This window comes from Lynx rufus, unplaced genomic scaffold (assembly GCF_022079265.1).
Source record: "Lynx rufus isolate CCGP_SWC_20201006 ecotype Redwood Valley unplaced genomic scaffold, mLynRuf1.p SCAF_3, whole genome shotgun sequence".
Classification (NCBI taxonomy): domain Eukaryota; kingdom Metazoa; phylum Chordata; class Mammalia; order Carnivora; family Felidae; genus Lynx; species Lynx rufus.
In genome coordinates, this window is record NW_025814845.1 from 12,425,078 (window position 1) to 12,441,130 (window position 16,053).

Here is a 16,053-nt window from a genome sequence, read left to right on the forward strand (position 1 = left end):
AAACAAAAGCACTGTCTAGGTCAAGAAATAAAACCCCAGAAACCATATGACTTCCAGTGTATTGATTTTTTCTTGCCAATTTTAAACCTTAGATAACCAGAATAATACAGACTCATCGGTGCTTGACTTATTCATTCAACATTATGCTTACGAGATTCTTCCCTGTTATTGCATGTAGCAAAATTGTGTTCCTTACCATCCCTATAATAGTATTTTATTGAAGTCTATACCATAATTTATTTATTTATTTTTTTCAGTTTGGTGCTATTGAGAATAAAGCTGCCATAAACACTCCCATTCATGTCTTTTAGTATATCCATATTTCTGCTAGATATCTATCATCTACCTATGTATCTATCTATATATTAATATCTATATCCATGTTCACATCATATGAATGTGATCTATATATGAATATTCATAAGCATATTTTGCTGGATAGTAGAGGATGATTATATTCAGTTTTAGAAGATAAATATCAAACACTTTAGAAATAGGTTGTAAAATATACACTGCTATCAGCAATGTATGAGTTCCTCTTGCTCCGTATTCTAGTGAAACTTTTCTGTTGTTAGTCAACAGGGATGACTATAGTTCCCAGAGTATGGAAATGTTTAGAAAGCTTCATATTGCTGCTTTCATTACTGCATTTTTGGCAGCCATTGTTACTGGAAAAAGCATTTTTTCATTGAAATGGTGATGATATTCAGTGGGGTGATAAGGCATACACACTTTTCTCAATCTGGTAATGTCATTCTTGCATTTTCTTACTCATCCTTCAGAGCTTACCACATATATCACCTTCTCCAACCTTTCTTTATGCATTCAGAGATGAATAGTCACATGGTCCATCTATTATCCAATAATCTTTCACTCTTATCTCTTAATAATATGTTCCATCTTATACTGTGTTTTTGTAAATATTACTGTTTTCCCAAGTAAACTATAAAAAATTTAAGGGTAGTTTTCTTCCTTCATCTATGCATTTCTAATTCCAAACAAAAGTAAAATGCTTAACAAATTCCTCTTGTCATTTGAGTGAGTGAATACATTCAGTTCACCATAGCCAACATATATTAAGATCAATTCAGGTAATTTAAAATTTTTATTTTGTGGTCAAAAATCCCAGGAGCCATAATAATCCAAGAATCCAAACTCATTTCTGGTGAAGTAAGATTTGCATGAACTTGCCTTAGGCGTTGGCATGGAACAGTTGCTGGGAGTAAACTCATATTGTTAAATGTTCATCCCTGTTTATAAATGGTTCCCCTCCCATCCCCTCTTTTCACATTCCAAACAGGAAATAGTGCATAATAAACCCCAACTCATAGAGCCTCCCCTCTCCAGTGCATCCCCCACTAAAAATTTTTGGCACAGATTTTATCATTTTAACACAAAAAAATCTACTGTAAGCCTCAAGTGTCAAAAAATACTAGAGTGTAGAGGTATCTTTGGCAGCCAATGTTTTCTAAAACCAGCTCAATTCTGAACATGGTTCAATTTAGCTTGCCAGTGACCTGGAGTAATCTAACCCAAAAAACATTATCCAGTTCATTTGTACCATTGTAAAACCATTACGTGGAATACACACAATTTATTTTTCCCTAATGTCATAATCTAAGTATAATGTCCAGTAAATAATATTGATATCTATATGTTAAATCTTTTCAGATTTAGCTTTGTCAGTGAATACAAACTAAGCCTCCCAAAAGAAGTTATAAGAACAGTCTGTAATCTGTAAAGTGTTGCTAGAACTAGTTGGGGAGGTAGGAGATATGAAAAGTATTCCTTGGATTTGAAGACAAGAGTCATCCTTGTGTTTTCTTTATTTTATAAGTTTATTTATTTATTTTGAGAGGGAGAGAGAGAGAATAGGGGAGGGACAGAGAGAGTGGGAGAGAGAAAATCCCAAACAGGTTCCACACTGTCAGCACAGAGCCCAATGCAGGGTTCAATCCCATGAACTATGAGATCATGAACTGAGCCGATATCAAGAGTTGGACACCTAACTGACTGAGCCACCCAGGCACACACACCCCCATGTTTTCTCTTGATTGTGATCTCCTTTGGTATATCTGGCATTGTCTTTATTTCATCCAACCATTATTCACTTAACATCTATTTGAGGCAAACCTACCCTGTTCTATGAATTGAACTAAGCACTTGGGACTAATAAAGCTAAATAAGATGTAAACTCAATCCTCAATGAATTTACAATTAAAAAGAATAGAAACAGATATAAAATTATTTTAATACAATATGATAAATGTTATAATAGAGGTAAGTGTTGGGTATCCTGGGGCTGTAAAAAACTGAGATGAACTCTATTTGAGTTCAACAAAAAAGGCTTGGCATAGTAGTTCTTAGGGTTAGGTCTTTAAGAGTGAATAGAAATTTATTAGGTAGGCAAATCAAGAAATGAAGTACCAGACAGAAGGGACAATATCCTCAAGACATTGGTGCATACAATGGAATGATATATTCTGGAAATGTAAGTAGTTAAGTATATCTATAAGAAATAAAAGAAAAATTAGGGTGAAAAGTTAGGAGTCAAATCATTGCATATATGCCATGCTAAATGAAAACTTTCTACTTTGTGCTGCAGTTACTAAGACTAGTTTAATCTGAGGAGTGACATGAACAGATTATATACATGCTTCCATATTTCCTTTTAAGTTACCATCCTTCTCTTACTCCTCTAGGAAACATAATAAATTTGGGACATCTCACCAAAATGCCCAATATTAGCATAGGAGGGATCCAGGACTGTGGTGACTAAATAGCCTTTCCAAACCCTACACATTAGAGCATATATAATCAGTAACTTAGCTCCATCTCTGACTAGCTCTGTCTTGAAAACCTTGGAATGCAGTAAATGTCTAATTGGATGAGATAAATCACTCATTAGAAAATCTTGCCTAAAAGAAATAGTACAAGAATTACAAAGCCCAGGACTGGAAGTCAGAAAATGAGAATTCTGAACCCAGTTCTGAAGATGCCTGTTCCTCTTTTATATAATGAGAAAGGGAACCACTCAAGTTCTGGTACTTACTGCTCCTCTAAACAGTTTTATCCTTTCTAGCAGTTTTGATGGGGCTAGATTAAGGACAGCACCAGCTGGTATGGCAGGCTTTCAAGAGTCAGGAATTAATGCCAGGTACCAGAACAGGGACTGAGTCCTCAAGGTGGTCATGTGGAGGTCTAAACACAAAATATTGGGGAAAAAAATGTTACCTTTCCCATAATTCATGAGGATCTACCTTACATTAAGGCTTACAATTTTAACTAATAAACCAGAGAATCATACATTTTCAAACTAGGGATGTTAGAGTGAGCTTTCAAGATGAAAGGAATCTTGTAGATTGGAAGTACAAGCTTTTCAACGTACAGGGAGGGAAGTTGAGAGGAGTTGAAGGGCTGTCCTGAGGTCACGTTGATAGGACAGGTCCAAGAGGAAAACCCAGATTCCCAGACTCACAATCCAGTGATTCTATACTCATCTTTCTTTTTTCATAAATAGCAAAGAGTAAGTATCAAAGATATTTTTTCCTGCTCTTCAGAATGCCAACCCAAGAGCAAATGATGGAATAGGATATTTATGATAAAGGTAATAAAGTCTATGGGAACCTGAGATGATTAAAGAAAGCAGACTTATGTCAAGACTTGCTGTGGCACACTAAGTGCTTATGCATACCAATCAATACTCTAAGCTTTTAAGAAGTCAGCAGCAGGAGAGGGATGGAATACATGCGTGCCCCATTTCTTTCTTTCATTCTCAAAATAATTTTAAGTGTTAACAATTATTGAGCAATTAACTACTTGCCAGGCAACACATACATTCATATTCTCCAATCCTCAAGTAAAGAAACCGAGACAGGCAGAAGTTAAGTAACTTACTATACTATTTATCTACAGCTGCCATAACAAAGTACCCACAAACTAAGTGGCTGAAAGCAATGTCTCACAATTCTGAAGGCTAGACTCAGAAATCAAAATATCCACAGGGCCATGTTCTCTGTGATGGCTCCAGGGAAGAATTGTTCCTTGCCTCTTCTAGCTTCTAGTATTTGCCAGTGACTCTTGGCAATCCTTGGCTCATAGATGCATTGTTCCTGCAACATGGCCATCTTCTCCCTGTGTGTCTGCATATCATTTTCCCTCTTTGTATGTCTGTCTCTGTGTCCAAATCTCAGCTTTTTATAGCACCTGTCATACTGGATTAAGACCCACCAATAACCTCATTTTAACTCAATTACCTCTGTAATGACCCTAGTTCTAAATTAGGTCACATTCTGATGTCCTCTTTTGTGGGACACAATTCGTTTCAGAACGCTTGCCTAAGTATATGAAGCTACTAAGTATTAGACCAAGAGTCTAATTCAATCTGTCTCACCTGAGCAGATGCTTGAAAATTGTTAGCATTTGGAATGCTAATGATCATTATTAACAAGCCACACAAGAGAGCTGGAAGGGATTGGGCTGGCATGGATTCTTTGGTTAATAGTTCTTATTATTTCCAAATAACCTTGACCCCAATAACTCTTCTTGCACTTCTCACGTTTAATAACCTAAAAGCAGATACAAGATGGTCTGTCTCCCTGTTTTGGTCTATGAATGGTGTCCTGTGTTCTTTGAAAGAAATTGACCCCACAAATTGGATACATAGATAAAAATATAAATACAGGATCTCCAAAGGCCTTACCCCAAACCAGACCTAAACTAGGTGATAAGTAACATTGAAGGGTGTGCTCACAATGAAACATGTCCTATGGGATACCAGGAAGGGAGTATTGTGTGGGAGTTAAAACTGAGCTTCCAGATGGAGTTGCCTGGGTTTATATGTCTACTAGGCCATATATTGGATATGTTAACCTAGACAATTAGTTAATCTATGTGTTCAGTTTTCTTATCTGTAAAATATTGGTTAGCAATAGTACCCAATTCACAGAACATGTGAAGATTAAATATGGAAAATCATTGAAAAGCATAGACTGCTTGATGCATAGCAATCACTTGATGATTTTTAACTCTTACTATCATTTTGAGAGTAAAGAGACAAAATGTAAAATTCTTATGCTTTTTCATCTCCTTTCTAGCCACCTCCATTCTAATCATACATAACACAACACACACACACACACACACACACACACACACACAGTCTTGTATATAACATGCTCCTATTCTAGCTACAAACCTCCTGCCTCAGGAACCTTGCACCTGTTTATACCCTTGACTGGAATGTTCTTTTTGCAAATAACTTTATGGTTAAGCTCTGTACTTTCTTTAGGATTCTGATCAAATGTCACCACCTCATAGCCTTGAAAACTCATCTAAAAAAAGGGCAACCCAATCATTTTCTGTTCTCTGACCCTGCTTCATTTTTCTACCATTATCTGTCACTTGACTTGTAGCCTACATCCATTTGTGGGTAAATATCTGTCTCATAATGTCAAGAACTGCTAGTTGCCAACTAGCAGCTATTCTTTCTTTCTCCTTAGGCATTATATCTAATTAGTACAGCAGTACTTTTAAGTAAAAGATTCCATTTCTCAGTACGTTTTGCTGCTGATTTAACCAGCTCCTGGCTAATGAGACGCAAGTAAAATTCCTGGGTTCTCAGGAAAGCGGCTTAAAAAAAGAAATGGCTAGGGGCACCTGGGTGGCTCAGTTGGTTGAGGGTCCGACCTTGGCTCAGGTCATGATCTCACAGCTTGTGAGTTCGAGCCCCACGTCAGGCTCTGTGCTGACAGCTCGGAGCCTGGAGCCTGGAGCCTGCTTCAGACTCTGTGTCTCCTCCTCTCTCTGCCCCTCCTGTGCTCATGCTTTGTCTGTTTCTGTCTCTCAATAATAAATAAATGTTAAGAAAAAAATTTTTAAGATAGATTCATTTCAGGGCACCTGGGTGGCTCAGTTGCTTGAGCATGCGACTTCCGCTCAGGTTATGATCTCACAGCTCGTGAGTTCGAGCCCTGCGTCAGGCTCTGTGCTGACAGATCGGGGCCTGGATGGAGCCTGCTTCGGATTCTGTGCCTCCCTCTCTGTCTGCCCCAGCCCACTCACATTCTGTCTCTGTCTCTCTCAAAAATAAACATTGAAAAAAAGAAAAGGAAATGGCTCTCCACAAAAGTAAGTATTTAGTGTCCTTCTACCCTTTTTCCATCCCCATTATAGGAACATCATAGCTGGAACTCCAACAGCAATCGGTGACTGTGAGGTGACTTTGAGAATGGAAGCCATATGCTACAATGGAGAAGCAGATGGTATAAAACAACCATACAAGTGAGCTCTGGTCTACCTAAATCCTGATTGTTTTTATACTAATTAACAAGTCCTTGTGAATTTAGGCAAGCCTCAGCTACTAGCAGCTGAACACAAATTCCTCACTAATTCATTCCTCCATTGAAATGTAGGGTCCGTGAAGGCTGTGCATTATTTGTCTTTCCAATGTTGTGGCTGTTAATGCCTTGGATAGTGCTTGGCACGTTGTATGTGATCAATAAACAATTTTTAAATAGAACAAAAAGCAACTGAATATCTACTACATGTCTATGAATTTAAAAGGATATACAGATTGCTAGTGTACAGGCTTTTTATTTATTTAAATGTTTACCATGAATGTTTTAATTCGGCATGTGTCTCCTGCCACTTTTATTAATTTTACTGTATTTATTGAATACATTTATACTCTAGAAATATGTTAGTTATTGTTAACTGAATTACTTTTGTCTTAGTGTCAGCATTTTGTAGCCTGGGTTAAATTGATATGCATTTTTTAAATACCACCCATGAATCTGATATTGGGCTAGGAGTTTTAAGTATGTAGTTAAAAAGATTTTTGTTTATAAACTCAAGTAAACCAGAAATGTTGCATTTCTTTATTTTCTCTTATTCAATTTAGATGTGATCGGAGCCTAGCACATGCAGGTGACTAAAATCTTAATGACAGTTATACTGGAATTCCCTTTCACTCCAAGGCTGGCCAAGATTTCAGGTTCTTCTGCATATTTTAAAAAGTGTTGGAAGCCTTTCTGCTCAAAGGTCTTTTGTCCATCCTTGTTTTTGTCATGACTTCCTTCTCCCATAGCTCCTGATTCTGTAAGGTTCAGCAAACCACAGCCATCAGAATCTTTGAAAAAGGCACAGATCTTTAGATCTGGCTGAACTATGCATGGGTACTGCTATATGCTGTTGGGTCTTTCCAACTAGCCTCTTCCATGTCCCAGCCCCTGGGAATCTCTCCTTCCATATTTCTCTGGTCCACATAACTGTTACCTTTCCTAACTCTAGGATACAAGACTTATTTCATCTACAGAGGGCTTAGGTTTTTTGTAAAAGAGAGGAAACACCATTGACTTCAAACAACTGCTTTCTGTCCTGTAAATATTACAGAGGCAAAGACTTAAAAGGAAAGATCCTGCACAAAAGCAAGAAGGGGGTAACACAGAGAAGAAAACAGAAAATAAATATCTCAAAATGAATGTGTGCCACACAAAGATCATTTCAAATTCTTCCATCGACCTTGCAAGGTGGAATTGGTTTTCTCACTACGCAGATTTAAAAAAAAAAATCAAAGCTCATAAGTTCTCATAAATGAGAGTGTGATTGAGCATGGATTTCAACACAGGGAACTCTATATTTAGAAATCCTGCTCCTCTTTTTACCAGGGAAGTAGTTTTCCGGTTGTATTCTGTAGTATTGTAGAGGTTCATGGGATTTTTCGGGGAATAAAAAGGTTCTGAAGAAAAGTTTGAATGGACATAATTCCATGGTGGCCACTCTCTCTCAATCAGTTCTGCATTTACCTGTTTAACAGCTGCCCATAAAATTAAGGGAGACAGTACATCCCATTGCTTAAGACAGTGCTTTAATGTTTACAGTGATGTTTTTGCCATTTGTCTACGTAGCTGCATCATTTGTGCAGAGTTCAGATCTCCTCAGCAGCCTGTTCCACTACTGTGCAAGGAATATTCAAGTACTTGTTTTCTAATATGAAAGTGCCAATGTTTGAAATTAATTTATTTTTATTTCAAAATTTGAGTTGGGTTAAAACAAAAAACAATGAACTGGTTGAAAGTCACTCATATATTAAATGTTCTCTAACCCATGTTTTTGTTTTGTTTTTAATCTGCATTGGATTTTTGAAATAAGAAAGACATGTGGTTATTGTGTCTTGGCCTGGGAATTCAACATCACAAACAGAAGCATGCACACCTGTAAAACTCACACGTGTGTGCCTCTGACCCTATAAATCACAATTGAAAAAATATTGATACCCAGTACTTGGAATCCAGGATTACAGTATGAAGAAAGTTTTATTCTAGTCCCTTTAGTAGCTTGGGCTTTTCCAGCTGGCTGTACTGTCAGAAGAAATTGAAACTCTAAATCCACATAGTTCTGTTCCATCGTGGTTATAAAATCATCAAATATGGAATTTTTGGAAGATAAACATGCACCGAATAACATTTCTATGCCATTAGCAATTTTAAAATGTTATGAAAAGAAAAGACTTCCCATAGAAAAAATGATCCTTCTAATCTTAGAGTAAGAGAAGTGGATGAGTTGACCACTCATGTAGGTAAAGCTGCTCAGATAATGACGTCCCAAATCAGAGAATATGAAACAGTGGCATTGAGCAAATAGGTCTGATCTTCCTTTCCTTGCCTCTCAAATACACCATGCCATGGGACTATAAATACTGGCAGTTTTCTTATACATTCCCATAAATTATTTTTGGCCTGTGTTCAGAATGAGATTGGTAGCATCTATCTTTTTTCTATTCCCCTCCACTTCCCCATTGAAAATTAGACTTTGACACAAAAAAAAAGCTTCTGATTTTCATTTATGTGTTTGTCTGTTTATTTATTTACATAACTAACCACGACAGACAATAAAATCTGCAAGACCCTCATTTTTTTTATATGGTGTAGAACTACCGATGCAGAGAGGCTGAGAGGTTGGCCAATGTATGCTATACAATATAACATTAGAACCTAAATTCAAACTCAGAACTTATCAGAAATGCTGTACATTTAATAAGAACTTCACAATTTCTTAATATTCATACAAGACTGAATAAATGAGTTAAAAAACAGTATTCATTTGATAGATCACTATTAAAAGATTCTTCCATCAAAAGCCTATCTGGTTATTCGAATCAAAATCCTATAAAGATGAAATCAGGAGAATTAAATAAAAGCCACAGTATTTTTAAATCTTAAAAAATTAATTTAAAAATATTTTCCAATTAGTCCCTAACATCTTTCCTTCACAAATAAGGCAAACATATTTTGACGCTCTCCATATACTTATTCTCCTCTGCAGGGATCAATATTGTAGTCTTTAGACAGATTCTACTTCACCTTGGAGAACACTGCAGCCACAAAGGGTAGGATGTTGATGAATTCTTTGTTTTGATACACATAGGGAGTGAAAGGAAAGCCGAGAGTACAACATTAAGGAAATTAATTCCTTTAGTTATCTCTTCTTTTTATGAAGGAAAGAGAATCAGTTATAGTCAAGGTGGAGAGTGTTTGGAAAGAGAGTCAGTTTCAGCAATTGGAAAGTATGAAGATGCATAACCATTTTTGCTTTGTTTCATTCACTCTGCTTATCTGTAATAATTCCCCCTAAATATGCTATTCCTCAAAAAAGAGAGTACTAGCTTAAGTCTGCACTACTTGCCCATCAGATAGGAGAGAAGGTTACTATTGGGTCCTTCCTATGTATTGGTACTGTAGGGGAAGTTTTATCTAGAACTCCTTTTGTGCAAAGATTCTCCCACCCAGCTCAGATGGTTTGAATAAAGGAGAAAATTATTTGGATCATAAAACCAAATGTTCATGTTCTTGCTTCACTCTGGCATGATGTCTTTAGGAATCTTTATCTCCCAGCTCTACTTTTCTCTGTGATGGATTTGTTTTAAGACACTATCCCATTATGGTAACACCAAGATGATTCAGAGTAATATTTTATTATCTATAACAGAGGTGAGCAAACTACAGCCATGGGCCAAATCTGGTCTGACAACTAGTTACAATAGAGACTGTATGACTCACAAAACCTACAATATTTATTATCTGGTTCTTTACAAAAAATACTCAAAACTTGTTGACCTATGACTTACAACAAAACATGATGAATTCTCTTTTATAGTAGGTCTCCACAAAAATCTTAGATTTATTTCTCATTCAAGTTATGGGTCAATTCCTGTTACAGAAACAATGACTAAGGCTTCCAAAATAGGCTATTCTGGGGTCATGTGTCCATGGATAGAACTGGAATAGACCCAGCCTTACCTGAATGTAATTACTCAGAAGATAATTTCATCCCATGAAGAAAGAGTAGATTGTGGGTGTATTAGATTGTTATGGCTGCCATAACAAACTCAAGTGGCTTAAACACCAGAAATGTATTGTCTTGTGGTTCTGGAGGCTAGAACTCCAAAATCAAGTATAAGCAGTTTCTTTCTTTCTTTTTTTTTAATTTGTTGTTTTATTTTATTTTTAACTAAACTCTACACCCAACATGGGACTTGAATTCGCGACCAACTCTGAGATCAAGAGTCGCATGCTCTATCAACTGAGGCAGTCAGACATTCCAAGGTATAAGCAGTTTCAGTTCATTCTGAGACCTGTGAGGAAAGAGTCTTTTCCAGGCCTCTCTCTTTGGTTTGTAGATGACCATCCTCTTCCTCTGTCTCTTCACATGGCATTCTCCTTGTGTCCAAATTTCCCCTTTTTCGTCAGGACACCAGTTTAGGGTCTACCCTAATGACCTCGTCTTACCTCACTGTATCTGCAACCACTCTATTTCCAAATAAGATCATCTTCTGAGATATAGTTAGGACTTCAACATGTGAATTTTGGGAGGACACAATTCAAACCATAACACTGGCCTAGCAAAGATTAACTTACCCCTGCATCTCCATTATCTCATTTTGTAATATCCACCCAAACTCCTTAGTATTTGTGGTCCAGTATTCTGGCTTCATAGTAACGACTGTAAGAAGTCATTAAAATGTACCTAAAGAGGGACGTTTGGGTGGCTCAGTCAGTTATGTCCAACTTCGCCACAGGTCATGATCTCACTGTGAGTTTGAGCCCCACGTCTGGCGCTGTGATGACAGCTCAGAGTCTGGAGCCTGCTTCAGATTCTTCAGATGTCTTCCCTCTCTCTCTGCCCCTCCCCCCCACACACTCTGTCTCTCTCTCTCTGAAAAATAAGTAAACATCAAAAAAAAATTTAAAGTGTACCTAAAGAGTCAAATTAAGTGAGCAATCTTTGGAACATTAAAAAGCTTTGGATTAGTATTTTAAATGTTATTTAAAATAATTATGGTTCTTGGGGCACCTGGGTGGCTCAGTTACTTGAGTACCTGCCTAACTCTTGATTTTGGCTCAGGTCATGATCTCAGTTTGTGGGATCGATCCCCATATCAGGCTCTGCGCCGACAACATGGAGCCTGCTTGGGATTCTCTCTCTTCCTCTCTCTGCTTGCATGCAGTCTCTCTCTCTCAAAAATAAATATTTAAAAAAATAAAATAATTATGGCTCTCTTTCAATAATATTTCAATAATAATATTTCAATAATATTTAGATTCTACATATACTACATGATGAGGTCACCATACAGTAGTCACTTAATCTTTACAGCAATCCTATGGGATATTTATATCACTGAGGAAAGTAATGTAATGTAATTTACATGACTGAGGAAAGATGACTCTGAGTATTTAGGGAAATAAGTTTCGGAGAATTTCAGATCCTAACAAATCATACAACAAGGTGATGAAACCTACCTCATAGAGTTGTTATGAAGATTAAATGCGATTACACATAGGAGATGCTTTCGACAGCGCCTGGCAAATAAATGCTATACAGAGTTGTGGTCATTACAGCAAATATTGTGATTTTCACTGTTATTTATATTCTTTCCTCAATAATGTATTTTGAGTTTAATAAATTCATGTGAAATATATATATATATATACATACACACATATGTTGCTACTTATATAATTTCAACCCCTCTCCAAATATGTATAATTGAATTTAAATTGAATTTAAAAAAATACATTGTGGATATTGCTTATTTATTTCTACAAATAAGAAAAAACTATTGAGTAAACATTTATAACAAATACTGATTATATAATAACACAAACAGCATGCCAGAACACTAGATTTTTCACAGAATGAAACAAGTCACTTTTTGCATATTCACACTATAAGAGCTTAATATCATGAAACTACAGTAAAACTAAAACAGGAAATATTGTTTGTCCTTAATATAAAACCAGTTTTTTAATCCTTATCCTTAGCATCCATTCCAAAAAAATGTAATCTAAACACATGGTTATAGATGACAGGAAAATGTTGCCAATAGTGTTCCTAAAGTGAGATACTTGAAACCCCTAAGAGATAAATAAGTCACTATGTTATACTGAGATAAATACATAAGATTTCCTAATCCACTGCATATAGGTTTTGAGATTAGCAGGGTTTATGCCCTGCCATAAAAAAAAAAAAAAAAATGGTGAACCTGTCCTGCTTAAGGTTTTGACAGATGATTAGGTTGTCCTATATGTGTTTCTCTGCTCAGTAACTGGGTCCTGACCAGTATTTATTTTAAAAAGGTCATTCTGTTTCAGTGGGGGTTGGGGATGGGGGAACAAAACCTTCCATCATCTTAAGTGGAGGAAAAAGGCAAAGTAATTAGGACTGGCATTTTAGTACCCTTTTTTCTCAACTGACCACTTGGATTATTGGGCATGATTGACGAGACAGTCTATACCAATACTCCTTTTGTGTCAGTGATCAAAATTAAGATGATATTCCCTTCAATGCTTTATTTTACCCAACAAGGTTCAAATCAGACCCACAGGGTCTGCTTTGTTTAAGGATAAACCCTTTCATTAAGTAATTGTTTAAACATAAAAGGCCCTCTGAGCAGATGGCACCTCTCAATAACCCCCACCTCCCACAGAATCCTTCAACTAAACTGGTTCCATATGCTCAAGTACCCATTTTTGTTATTTGAGACAATAATTTAGTTCTAGGTGAAATTGATTACATATACTATGTAAAAAGCAAGAGAAGAAAATAATGTCTGTAGCTATCAAAGCATTACTGATATTTCATGGGAATACAAAATCTATGAAGATTGATGCACTTAAAGGTTATGAACTATATACCCTTTTACAGACTCGAAGAAAAACACAATTAATTGGAAATCTTGTTGAACCATTTCGCTTGTGGTAATTGATAGTATAGTGTCCATGATAAGAGGTTCAAAATATACTTTACACTTTTGTGTCCAGAACATTACCAAAGGAGACTGGAGGAAGAGTAGTTCCATCATCACAGACTATGTAGCCTCAATTGGTCCCTAAAAGCTGATTTGTTATCTCCAAGGTTAGAGCCCTCTTTAAATTGGGATAATATTTGTGGGGGGGGGGGGTTACTTAAGACTTTTTGGAATCTGACATAAAGCAAATAGCCATGTGCTCAGACATTTGTGAGGTAGATGGTCTTAGTCACTGTCCCCTCAAAAAACTGTATCCAATGATAAACTTCGGGTTTTCTTCCCAGCCTGCTTTGTACAAGTATTATAGTTCTACAAGTAGTCTTGATCCAAATAATAGCTATGTGACTCCTAGTCACATAGGCAGTACTGAAGTTCTGGTTTCCATCCAGCAGAAGCATAGGGGAAAGTTCTTATTTCAAACTGGATCTGTAGGTTTTCAGGATACAAAAGGATAGAAGCCATGGAGATGTGCTCTCAGAGCTCCTTTCAAAGAATCTGCATTAAGGAGCACGGTTGAATGACAGCTTTCAGCTATGGACCTTTTGGATTTATTAGAGCTAATATCTATGAATGATAAGGGGAAAGGAAGCAAGAATGAGAGGACAGAGCCTTCAGACTATGGTACAGGTCTGATCCCTAGGAAAAGAGATGAGAAGGAAAAACAACTGGGTAGAAAAAGAGCCTCAGACTAAAGTATTGCTCTGTTGACTTCATTCACGGGGAGGCCACACATACCCTGGGCTACTCCCAGACAATGCCTAAGCATAATAAGCCTACTGGTGCCTGTCCATTTATTTCTAAAGTAGAAACATTAGCAACACTGGGTCAGCAACTCACCATCAGACTCCTGGAGATCATCTCACAACTGCCTATTCACAATACACAACACTGTACACAACAAAAGTGTACAGTCTTCCTCAAGGAAGCATCAAGAGGTAAGACTTATGTCATCACTCATTCATTTATTCATCAGTTTACTCTGTCAACACATTCTTTTTTTTTAAAGATTTTTTTAAATGTTTTTATTTATTTTTGAAGGAGAGACAGAACATGAGCGGGGGAGGAGCAGAGAGAGAGGGAGACATAGAATTTGAAGCAGGCCCAGGCTCTAAGCTGTCAGCACAGAGCCCGACGCGGGGCTCGAACTCACGAACTATGAGATCACGACCTGAGCCGAAGTTGGAAGCTTAACCGACTGAGCCACCCAGGCGCCCCAACACATTCTTATTAGAACACTTATATAGGCCAAGCACCGGAGATAGAAAGCTATATCAGAGTAACATGATCTCAGGCATCATAAAGGTTATAGCATGATGTAAAATCTTAAGTATTTTGGTTCATGGACCCCTTATGAATGTGATAAATGCTGTGGGCCCTGTCCTCAGTAAAACGTCACATACACATATGCAGGTAAGGAAAATCTGCATATATACTTGCTGAGTCACGAACATAATTCTAACAGCTTGAGTTCCTACCTTTTTCCTGAATCTATTTGCTCACATGGTAATTCCATTCCCATAATAGGACTCCCATTACTGTTCTTTCATACCAGAATTTCTGCTTTTGATAATTTTTCTATAATCCGAATTCTGTCAATCTATCTTTTTCTTTTTTCTTTTTCTTCCGTCGAGGATTAGAGTCCAATCTTTGAAATAGACACTGGTTCCTCCTGAATTGCTACATTGCATTATGAGATTTCCCTTTTTTACCACCAAAATATTACTCTCCCCTGAATAATTCCAGAAACCTCTTAATGCATGCCCTTGTTCCCAGTGTCTCTCTATCCCATTGGTCATATTATGACATCACATTCACACTCCTAAAGCACAGATTTGGGAATGTCCCTTATCAACTCAAATATCTTACCAAAGTAATCCTAGGAAAGTACATGACGATCTCCACACAACAAAATCATTTCAAACTCTGCTGCCACACACTTCTGCATAAACTCCTTGCCCACAGAAACTCAAGTCTTTGCTTGTATTTGTACCCAAAGTTCGTGTTTTGGGCCTCAATGCACCTAAAACATCCTGTCAGTTTTTCTGCCGATCTCTGCCCATGTTCGAAACTTTAAATCCAATGCCCTCTCTTCAGTGACATACAAGCAAAAGGAGTAATAAGAATGGAAATGAAAGTGGTTAAGTAGGAATGGAAAGTAGAAAAATAATAATAATGAGGTAAGAACTATGTTAAAGGTAAAAGTAACAGTGCTTGATTGCTTATTGTAAACATGAGGACTAATATTACGTATCAATAAAACAAACTACCATTGTTTAGTACTTATCTTCTATCAAACTTACAGAACATGTCCTGCATTTGTTGACTGTTTTACAGAAGAATCTTGGGGAAGTAGCTGCTTTTATTATCTCAATTAACAAATGAGAAAATGCTTATTGATGTTAGGAAACAATTTACGTTCTCCTAGCTTTTAGACTAAAGTGGATATTTGAATGTAGGTTTGTCTAATAACATATACATGGTCTTAACCGTGAGGAAATGACTTGAAGATTTGTAGCCTGAGGGAGTTGGTTGTTTTGTGAGAGGAGGAAGCACCAAGGATTTCACCTTTGAAATGTTTAATTTTAAAACAGTTTTAAATAATGTGTTAAGGAGACATCCACTAGTTAATTGCAAGTGTGGGAATAGAACTTGGGAAAGAAATCATAAATAAGAGTCATTTATAAGGAGGAATAAGTTAAAAGAGGGAAGCCAGGGGAGTTTCAAGACGAATGTCAGGGTCAACA